Source organism: Magnolia sinica, chromosome 11 (genome assembly GCF_029962835.1).
Source record: "Magnolia sinica isolate HGM2019 chromosome 11, MsV1, whole genome shotgun sequence".
NCBI lineage: Eukaryota > Viridiplantae > Streptophyta > Magnoliopsida > Magnoliales > Magnoliaceae > Magnolia > Magnolia sinica.
Window position 1 is genome coordinate 22,974,512 of NC_080583.1, and position 12,294 is coordinate 22,986,805.

A 12,294-nucleotide genomic window follows, 5' to 3' on the forward strand; every position below is an offset into this window, starting at 1 on the left:
GAATTACTTCTACTCCACCTATGGAATATCTCAATACATGTGTATCATCCATCACATTTTCCATATAATAAAGATTTCCTCCTTTGGAAAGGAATTATCTATTTTAATTTGGAATGCTTTCTTCCCAAACACTATTTGAAATGTTTGGCTTGGCGAAATTTGATGGTCTTTCAAAAGTTGAGGCCATTGTGATGTTTGTTAGAAATCCACCATGTCCATACGTTTTTTGAGTTCATGTTAAGATATGAGGTCAAAAATGAGCCGGATCCAATACCAAAGTGGGCCGAAAATATGAGAATTGAACGCCTACATTTGAAATATTCTTGAGGCCACAAAAGTTTCGAATGGATCCGACACCTTCAATTACCATGTTACTGCTCCATCACACACACACACACACACACACACACACACACGTTTTTTGAGTTCATGTCAAGATATGAGGTAAAAAATGAGCCGGATCCAATACTCAAGTGGGTCGAAATACACACACACACACACATTTTATGAGTTCATGTTAGGATATGAGGTAAAAAAATGAGCCATATCCAATACTCAAGTGGGCCAAAAATATGAGAATTGAAAGCCCACAATTGAAATATTCGTGAGGCCACAAAAGTTTTGAATGGATCCAACACCTTCAATTACCATGTTACTGCTCCAGCCCACAGCTATATATATGTGTGTGTATGTATGTATGTATGTATGTATACACACACATGTATGTATACAATTTACATGTAGAAAGCGCTCACACCCTACACACTCAAGCACTTATGTCGTTGATGCAGTTTTCTAGTAGATCCTCCTCGGTTAGCCCTTCAGGACCTACACAAACGAAAGCAATAGACAAAGGAGACCTTGGCTTATACAGGGGACCCTCCGATGCCTAAGTTAGGACCTTTGGTCTTTTGTAGGATAGGATCTTAAAGGAAAATAATCACTAGTTGAGTATTATAATGTAAATGCATACCTTACATTGGCTGGGGATACCTCTATTTATAGGAGAAGGAAGACCATGCTAGAAGGAGTCTTCTCATAATATGCCAGAGTCCATTCCGCACACAGGTATCTGGATTCTTCCAGGATCCTCTCGAGATTACCACCATCCGAGGTTCTTGGTATCTGATTTGATCCCCTGAAGATCTTGGGAGAGATCTTCAGGCTGTTGGTTTGGGAAAAAGATTGGGTGAAAGAGGTGTTGAATATAGTAGGTGCAAGCAATATTGAGCTTTTCGTCAGATTGACATTTACCTTATTTTAGAGCTATAACCGAGTTATGGTCGAGCTGTAGCCAAGTTATAACTGTCAGAGTATGCTCTACCCCATCAAACATTCTGATGCGAATAGAACCAATTCCAATCATCTTACAGGCATGATAATTGCCCATAAGAATCAACCCACCATTATACTTGATATATATGGTAAACCAACTCCACGAGGACAAATATGGTACGATGCCCCCGTATTCAAGATCCGTTCCTAATAGAAATTTATGATCTTGATCACTGATAATACATCACAACCATTTAAGCCTTCACCCAATTCTACCGAATTAGCTTCTTTTAGCGAATCATCTAACTTCTCATCCTTCAATGTCTTAGGAAACTGAGTTCTTTTTTAAGTATCACATCCTTTGACAAGTTCAATAATTAAACTTTCCTTTGCCCTTTGACTTCGATTTATATCGTGATTTTCTCTTCTCACGCTCAAATAGTCTTCCATGAGAAAACAACGCGTCCGTAAAAATACTTTCACCGCCACTTTGTTGTCACAACCCATTTGACTGAAGGGCTATGATAACAGCCTTGATGTCCAAAGTATCCAATCCCTACCACAGCAAAGAGCATCAACTAAATACTTGAACGACTTAGGGAGATATGTGAACAAAATTAGGGCTTTATCTTCCTCTTCGGTCTTCACCTCAACACTAGTCAACTTGCAAACTAGTTTGTGAACGTGTTAATATGTTCAGATAGATCTAACCCTTCCACTATTTTTAGAGTATAAAATAACCTCATCATAAATATATGATTGGTGAGAGATTTTTCATGTAAATACTTTCTAACTTTACTCATAAACCTACAATAATTGTTTCATCTATGGCATTGTAAAGGACTTCATCGGCCAAGTACAATTGAATTGTACCAATTGCCATTTGACCAATTCATCCCAATATTCTTCCTTCATAAATTCTGGACGATGTACTTTTCCAATGAGTGCATACAATAACCCTTACTGTACTAGGAAGGCTTTCATCATCAATCTTCATATTTCAAAGTTGTTTTTACCTATGAATTTTTGTCTTGAACGTCACATTCAATCCCATTAACACCATATCTCAAATCCAAACTAACAAACCAACCTTGCTTTGATACCACTTGTTGGAGAATCGCTCCGGTGGAAGCACCTTAATCTGGATTAAAACAAAGAAGAGAAAATGAAAAAAATCCAAGCAACGATATAGAGAACACATGATTTTTTACGTGCAAAACCCTTGCGGGAAAAAAACTACAGCACGAAGTGACGATCAATCCACTATTCAAAGATGATTATAGGGATGGAGAGAACTTGCAGCAGAAAACCTTAGCTCTCTCCCCTTGGATGCTTTCAAAACAACAAAAAAGCAACCCTAAATCGTAACTCTCTCTTAATCCCAACATAACTAACCCTAAAAGTCACATTTTCAAGAGGAAAATATAAAAAATACACCTCCAAGGATCCACTAACAATTGGGCCTTGTTAGCATGTGAAACATCAGTCATATGGGCTCATAAAAGTGAATAAACCCATAGTGATTTTGGTATCACACTTTTAACAACAACCTCTTGGTGTAATAAATGGCCCATAAAAGCATTGGAAATGTGTTTATAGTGAAAAAAATATATCCTATGAAAAGAAAGAAAAAAAATTATTCAAATTGGCTCAACAAATATCCTCGGATGTGCAACCATGCTAGGTTATGCAACCCACTGTCAGTAATGCACAAGTTTATAAAATAAAAAATCTCTCCTTGGTGATCTCGTACTTGCTAAAAAGCTAGCCTGGTAAGCTTTCAAACAAGCTTAATTTCGTGAAATTTCAACACCACTTTATACTCAAAACGTAGTCCACACTATGTTGGTTGTGTGGCCTTAAAATTGGGCAACTCGGTGGGGTTACGCAACCCAACAGTTGGGCTTTTTTTTTTTTTTTTTTCTTTTTTTTTTTCATTTTCTTATTAATGAGACAATAGGCCAAATGGTATTTTATGCAAACCCACCCCATTAATCCTCCATGAAAATATCCATTTTTGTATCATTGAAGATTGAAAATTCATATTAAGTACCAATATTCCCCCAGTTTAGGAACTCAAGCCTCGTGAAACCCTTCTAACTCTAACTCAAGAGACATTTAGGTAACTTGATTTCTCTAAATTTGATTTTTCGTATTATGATTATGTAAGGGAAAAATCAAAAGATAAAGACATCAAATTACTGGTGAAATTCTAGTAACTGTTTGTCTTTGCTTCTTTTAAAAGGATATATATTGGAACAAACCGCTACACTTCATTAGGCGGAACATACATGGATCATACGCCAACATAAAGATCATGTTGGTCCACTCTTAATCTTTATTTTTCTGCATGCATTAATCACTCATAGTGCCTTGTAGCATGTGCGACTTTAGGGTGGCAATGGGTTCGGTTAGAGTTCACCCAAGCCCGGCCCATTTATAAAATGGGCTAAGAATTCATATTATATGACCAAATATGCCTAAAATTTACTAAGATTGAACCCATCTGACTCATTAAATTGTTATATGTTTGTGGTCAAACCAATCAATTAGATCAACATTTATAACTAGTTGTGTAGATGTGATGAGAAGAGTCTTGCAACCTTTGAGATTTAGGGATTAAAAGTGTATTTGGATTCAAGTTGGGTGAGGGTACATGTCATCCGGCATGCATCCGCCATTGATTTTTCATTTACTTAATGAGTGTGATTTTCTAATTTCTACTAAAACCAAATCCGTTATTACTCTGATATATCGAATGATTGAGCCCAAGGGTTTGACAACCCCAAGTGCAGGGTTGCGATGCAGTAATAATTCGATGAGACCGATGTCGAATTTTCAGGGAATTGGGAATACAGCCTAGAACTAATCTAAAGGTAAATAGTGTTTGAGTTTTTAATTTAGTGAAGTAGAAAATGATTTTCAAACAATAAATATTAAAGACCAAGATCCATGAATCCACTTATAACAATCACAATATCTCATTTATTGATTTAGTATATAATTCAATTAGAATCGAAGTCCATTCCTATCTAATTGAAAGATAATTATGTTAAATTAATTATCAACACCAATAGGATATGAATTTGAATGAGCAATTATTTCAATTGTAGGAAATCAAGAGTGTCCAAAGCACCCTTAGGTGCCTATAAATGCGTATGGAGTCATATGACCCCAAATATAACCATTGATTCTAACTTAAATGGTCCCTTGGACCCTTTTAACCGTTGACGTTAGATTCTGGGAAGATCCGACCATTATACCAATGGGAATCCACCATTAGGACTAGAAATTTATTTGTATGGCCCACCTAAGCCTTGGATCTGTCTCACCATTGGCCAAATGCCTTAATATGGCAGACTGAACCCAATGGACGGTGTGGATTTATCAAAACCATCTTTTTGGGCCCCACGTTTGATGGGTGTGCACGTGAGGTGCGTGCACTCACTGTGCACTGGACCGTGGAGGCTCGGTAAGCTGGCGCTGACCCGAAATTCCTCAAAACAGAGAAATTCCTCTCTGTTTTGGTCTTCGAACAGCCGACGGACGGACGTCCGTTTGGAACGTCCATGGCCCACTGTGATCACCCAACTGGGAGATCTGAACCGTACATCTGAAAGGGGATCCACGTATGAGAAAATACTAGTGGTTTCATCTGATGGAGTGCACCCACATGCACACAGGAACCAGCGCAAACAGGACCTGAAAGCACATGCTTTTCAAAAACGGAAAACTGCCTTCCGTGCAAACTGTCGGCGATCCGTGTGAGCAAGCAGGAGCTCATCTAGACCGTCCAAGCTAGCTTTTCTTTTTTTTTTTAAAAAGGAGAGAATGGGAGAGAGAAAGAAGATCAACCGCAGCCTTCCACCTACAGACCCACCAACAAAACCTCCTCCAAGCTTCAGTGAAGCTTGTTCCCAAGCTTCCAAGGGTGCTTATGGACCGTCCGGAAGAATCGGATTGATGGAAGAAGTTCCATTTTTAAAAATGCCATTAATGGCGGGTCATCTTCCCTGTTCAAAATCGCACCAGGTCTGATTTGAGTCAGACGATTATGATTGGGACCGATATTTGAGAAAGTCTGGAGAGAGAGAGAGAGAGAGAGAGAGAGAGAGAGAGAGAGAGAGAAGAATAAAATCAGTAGATGGAGAAGGTGCAGGTAGTGTGGCTGTATCGTGCGGCAACAACTCAAACCGAGCCGAGTTTGGGTCGAGTCAGGCCAAGCTTGACACTCTGTTGCTGGATTTCAGCAAAGCAGGATAGGAGAAAAGAAGATGAAGAAATAGAGAGAGAAGAGAGTGAGGCAGTTGGGTGGTTGCACCCTCCGGGCTGACCCGACTCGGCTGCTGACTCAAACCGAGTCGAGCTGCGTTTGGTAAGGCCGGGCCTGGTTTGGTCCAGTAAGCCTGCTGGTGCATGTTTGAGTGAGTAGAAGAGAAAGAAAATAAGAACGGAGAAAAAAGGGAAGCGGAGAGAAGAGAACGATAGAGAGCAAGAGAGTGTGGGTTGATGGCTGCCGAGTTGATGCATTCGAGTCAGGTCGGAACGGTCGTCCAGTGGTTCTGCTAGACTTGTAGCAGATAAAAGAAAAGGAAGAAAAGAAATAGAAAGAAGGAAAGGAAGAGAGAGAAAAGAAGAGACGACGAAGAAGAGTAAGAGAGTGCGAGCGTGGGACGCACTACCCTCCTTGCCGAGTCAATTGGACTCGACTTGGCTAAGTCGCTAACCAAGTTACAGGTTGATCGTGGTCCAGCAACCTTGTTGGACAGGTTAGACAAAAAGAGGGTAGAGATGAGGAAGAAAGAGAATTGACTCGATCGGCTCTAATCGAGTCGAATCGTCAAATCTTCCAATGTGAGTCAACACTCTCTTCTCATATTAGATTATCCTGAATTTCCACTAGTTTCATTACCATGATTATGATAATTATTAAGCCTAAATAGCCATTAGCACGTTATATATACTAGTACTAGCTATTGTAAGCAAAACCACGACTATTAAACATAGTATTTTATTTATCATTCTTAAATAATTGTTGTTGATAGCGGACTTCACTAATTGGTGTCATCATAATGACTATTAACTGATAATAATTATAACGCTAAGATTAATAAATATTTTATAATTATTAACTTAGCACTAAAAATTAATTACACAAAATTTAGCCTAAACCTAAACTCTAGGATAAAATCCTAGACCTAAGTAACCTAAACCTAGTTAGTGTGTGAGATTTGGATCTAGTTGTAGAAACTCATAATTCATGTTAGACCATAGTATTTGTTATCATGACTAGATTCATTATGGGTAGTTATGGCTATTATCATTAGAAAACATTATCATTTTCCTCATAGGATTAGTATAATTCTTATTAATATGATTATTAGCATTAGTGCTTATTATATTATTTTTAGTAAAAATATAAGTATTATTACTTATATTAATTGATAAATTATTAGTCATTATAGGAATATTAGAGAATGTGGTATATTTAAGTATGAGCTTCTGAATCATCATTATTAATATTGGTTGATAAATACTCTCATTTTGAATATTATTTGATTCATTGTACAATGATAATGATAATGATAATAATAATAATAGTAATAATAATGTAGGATTCAAATCCTAGAATCTAAGTTTATGATTAAACCCTAGGATGAAAATCCTAATTCTACATCAAAACCCTAAAAACAAGTAATCCAAACCCTAGGTGACATTAGTTTTGACCATAAATACCTTGTGGAAATATGATCTCATGTATAACTTTACAAATTTTTTTTGATAGGATTTGATTCTAGGGGAACACGCATTCCTTAGAAATGTTAGTAGGCGATTCAAACTATAAGGTGATGATTCTTCTCCTTGAGTTTTTCATTTTCTCATTAGCTTAAGTGATAGTTTTTATTTTAATTTCAATTGATAATTGATATCTTCATTTTATAATCACATGTGTTAATTGTTGAAATTGAATTGCTATATTACATGCTTAATGTTTATCCTGCATACTCCCTTATGTTTGTGGATTACTTGTGGATTGTTTCTAGAATTTAAACTGGTACATCAGTGGAAAAGTCTCACTTATAAATGTACACCCATACTTGGGATGTAACTTGATTGAATGTGATTATAATGGACCTGCAACTTAGTGGTTATTTAATGGTGGCTTGAACTGAATATTGATGTGGGCCTACCATCCAGGGGTTGTTGTGCCTAAGTGGTTTTTAAGGATGGTCTTTTACCGCATGGTTTTGATACTCGCCCTATGTGGCTTATTTTGATATTTACCTTATGTAGCTTATTTTGATATCGCCCTATGTGGCTTTGTTTTGAGTATTTTTCCTATATGGGTTTGATGTTTTATACAGTGCAACCATGCGATGGTAAGCCTTATATACTGTAATATGATTGGCCACTAGTTGATGACTTTCCATTAAACATTCTAAGATGATAGTCTCATAAGCCGATGATGGTGGTATGAGACCTATGCCCGAGTTGTTTGCCTACGCTAGTGACGAGCTCCCGTAGTGATCTTGAGCTTATTTAAATCGGCTGATTGTAACTAGACTAATAATGGTTTGACTAATCATGCATTCATAACATATTGGCGATGACAAGTGGTTAATTGATTTGGATGTTGTAGCATGTGCCTTAGGCTTATCGGGGTATCGTTTCGCTATATTGGGGTATCGTTTTGCTAGCTCCCAGACTATCAGCCTATTTTTAGGTGACGAGCCCAAGTTCCGACTGGATGAGCATTCCCGGGTCAATGATTGAATGAGTGATGAGCCCAAGTCCAACTGGATGAGCATCCCCAGGTCGATGTGCATTTACGCATCCATGCATTTAAAAAGATTGCATCATATGTTGTTTTGAATGCCCTTTTGTTTTATAACTATACTTAACTAATGTGGCGGTGTGTAATCTTGAGGAAAATTTACACTGAGTTGGCCACTCATCTATTAAATATATAACCGTACAAGTAGCACAGGTAGCTTAATTGATTTTCAAGTTCAGACTGATGAGGAGCAGAGTGCCACTGTTGAAGATGCATGATTGTATTGTTAAGAGTTGTTACGTGGTTTTACAATTCCAGATTTGTTATAATTTTCCTTGTTTACATGTAACATCATTTCACCTTATAATTGTAAGTTTTGGACATTTGTTTGTGTAAGTCATTATGGGCAACCTTTTGTATATTCTAAATTTAAATATAAATTTTCCTTTATGTTGATTTGTTCATCCTACGCTCATCTGCTGACTCTGAATGAATGAATGAAAAAAAATATATATCGAATTTGACCATCATTTAACGTTAACACTCGGATTTTTGGGATACGATCTTATCTTTCCATTCTTTTTCACCACCAGAACTATATTCAAGATCCAATCCACATATTTGATTGGTTGGATAAATCTGGACTTTAGTAGCCATTTACCCTCTTTTTAAACCTTGAGGGTGACCTCGGGATTCATCCTTCTTGTGGGATGTTTGAAGGGCTTAATTCCTTCTTTAATTGGGAGGCGATGCTCGACCAAGTCTCTATTCAAACTGGACATCATGTGATAATTCCAGGCAAAGCAGTTGGGGTAATATTTAAAGAAGGCGATTACTTCCATATGTGTTTGGGGATCAAGCTTTGCACTGATGTACATTGGTTGAGGTTCTCCGTCCATCCCAAGATTCACTTTAACGAGGGTATCTTAGACATTGGCCTTTACGTTGTCCATCTTGGCAGGTGCAGGCTCCAGTTCGTGGAAGGCGATGCCATCTTCAGTTACTGCATCTTCTTCAAGCAAGCATTCTGCTATGTTAACATGACATCCGTTATGATCATTGATGCTCAGAATAAAATAAACAACCACAACACAAAGGATTTATAGTGGTTCGCCTGTGTGTTCACCAACTGTTATCCAACAGCCACACAAAAAGCTACTCCACTCCTAATATCCTCACACAGGGGATATTAGCGTTCACTAAAGATAGGTTTTCCTAGGTTCACCCAAAACCCTTACAATTGTGTCTTTGTATGTGGGCTTACACAATTAAAAAAACCCCCACTTCTGAGTTTTCCTGGCTTTCCTCAGATAACCAATATAACAAGATTTTTCTGGCAAATCTTGAAAGAAACCAAAATAATAGAAAGGAATTTACAATATGTAAAATACCTGAATATCTTCTTCGTTGTAGCAGCCCGGTAGAACCAAATCAAAGTAGATGATTGAATGTCCAAGTTCAATGTCCAGTACTCGATTACAATGGTTCTAGTTCTAATTGATTTTAAATTAAACCAAACAGGGCTTGCCTTAATTGATTTTGATTCCAAAGAAAGGGAATAACAATTCCTCTTTTCAAATCAGATTGGAATAACAGAAACAAAATCAATTAAAATAAAGCTAAGGAAAGAAGATATTAAATAAGCACACTTAGCTTAGATGGAGCGCAAAATTATCTCTCAGAAGTTCGACGAAGATTGGCGTGAATACTTTAATTAAATCGATGATTTCTTCTGAGATTCGTGCACTATTTATAGGTGAAAAGATCTTGTCTTCGACTGGTCTAGAGTGCTCTACGACTAGTCGAAGCTCTAACAGATATTTGAAAAATCCGGCGGGATTTGCTTTGACCGTTCTACGACTGGTCGAAGCTCTCCTACGACTGGTCGTAGGTTTCCTTCGACTGGTCGTAGGTCCTGAATATCTTCGCTGGACTTCGAGTCGTAGATTCTACGACTGGTCGAAGATGCAGAAACACTGTTCCTACGACTGGTCGAACAGATTCCAGGACTAGTCGAAGGCTAACAGATTTTATCCGGAATATGTAACAAACTTACGACTAGTCGAGGATTTTCTTAGGCTGGTCGAAGCAAGTCTAGGACTAGTCGAAGAAGCCCTAGGACTAGTCGAAGAACAGACCAATCACATGTAAAATAACATTCGACTTATGTATCCGAAATGACCTACTTCTAAGGTCATCCTATGGTCAAACAAACCTCAATCATGAAGTATGGACATTGAAACAAGAGACCATGAAGAATGAGCCTTGAAGTCTTGATGTAGACTAAACCTTGAAGTAGCTTAATCATGAAAGTGGCTTGAGTTTCAGCTTGAGTCTTGAGTTCAGCTTGACTTTCAACTTGAGTCTTGAGTTCAGCTTGAGTCTTGCCTTGTACTTTCTTTTTCTTTTCAGCTTGAGTCTTGTGAGCAGTTCTTGCATTCAAGAGTCTAGTCTTGTGATCAGTTCTTTCATTCAAGATCCTGAGTCTTGTACTTGAGAGCTTTGCTTGATGTGAGCTTAGTTTGTTCATGAAGTCATGAATGTTGATCCTTGAGAGAGCTTCACTTAAGCAGGTTATATAAAACATAACAGAGATTTTGGCACCACAAATTTGACAACAAACAGGGATATAAACTATAGCACTTACAAAGTCTCACTTATAAATGTACACCCATACTTGGGATGAAACTTGATTGAATGTGATTATAATGGACCTGCAACTTAGTGGTTATTTAATGGTGGCTTGAACTGAATATTGATGTGGGCCTACCATCCAGGGGTTGTTGTGCCTAAGTGGTTTTTAAGGATGGTCTTTTACCTCATGGTTTTGATACTCGCCCTATGTGGCTTATTTTGATATTTACCTTATGTAGCTTATTTTGATATCGCCCTATGTGGCTTTGTTTTGAGTATTTTTCCTATATGGGTTTGATGTTTTATACAGTGCAACCATGCGATGGTAAGCCTTATATACTGTAATATGATTGGCCACTAGTTGATGACTTTCCATTAAACATTCTAAGATGATAGTCTCATAAGCCGATGATGGTGGTATGAGACCTATGCCCGAGCAGTTTGCCTACGCTAGTGATGAGCTCCCGTAGTGATCTTGAGCTTATTTAAATCGGTTGATTGTAACTAGACTAATAATGGTTTGACTAATCATGCATTCATAACATATTGGCGATGACAAGTGGTTAATTGATTTGGATGTTGTAGCATGTGCTTTAGGCTTATCGGGGTATCGTTTCGCTATATTGGGGTATTGTTTTGCTAGCTCCCAGACTATCAGCCTATTTTTAGGTGACGAGCCCAAGTTCCGACTGGATGAGCATTCCCGGGTCAATGATTGAATGAGTGATGAGCCCAAGTCCAACTGGATGAGCATCCCCAGGTCGATGTGCATTTACGCATCCATGCATTTAAAAAGATTGCATCATATGTTGTTTTGAATGCCTTTTTGTTTTATAACTATACTTAACTAATGTGGCGGTGTGTAATCTTGAGGAAAATTCACACTGAGTTGGCCACTCATCTATTAAATATATAACCGTACAAGTAGCACAGGTAGCTTAATTGATTTTCAAGTTCAGACTGATGAGGAGCAGAGTGCCACTGTTGAAGATGCATGATTGTATTGTTAAGAGTTGTTACGTGGTTTTACAATTCCAGATTTGTTATAATTTTCCTTGTTTACATGTAACATCATTTCACCTTATAATTGTAAGTTTTGGACATTTGTTTGTGTAAGTCATTATGGGCAACCTTTTGTATATTCTAAATCTAAATATAAATTTTCCTTTATGTTGATTTGTTCATCCTACGCTCATCTGCTGACTCTGAATGAATGAATGAAAAAAAATGTATATCGAATTTGACCATCATTTAACGTTAACACTCGGATTTTTGGGATACGAGTCATATACTCGGGTCCTGAAAACACGGGGCATTACAATCTGAGATTCAGTCCATGTACTGAATTGATTGGATGAATCTAGCCTTTATTAGTTATTCAACCTCTTCTTTAACCTTAAGGGTAACCTCCAGAGTCATCCTTCTTGTGGGTTGTTTGAAGGGCTTAATTCCTTCTTTAATTGGGAGGCGATGCTCGACCAAGTCTCTATTCAAACTAGACATCATGTGATAATTCCAGGCAAAGCAGTTGGGGTAATATTTAAAGAAGGCGATTACTTCCATATGTGTTTGGGGATCAAGCTTTGCACTGATGTACATTGGTTGAGGTT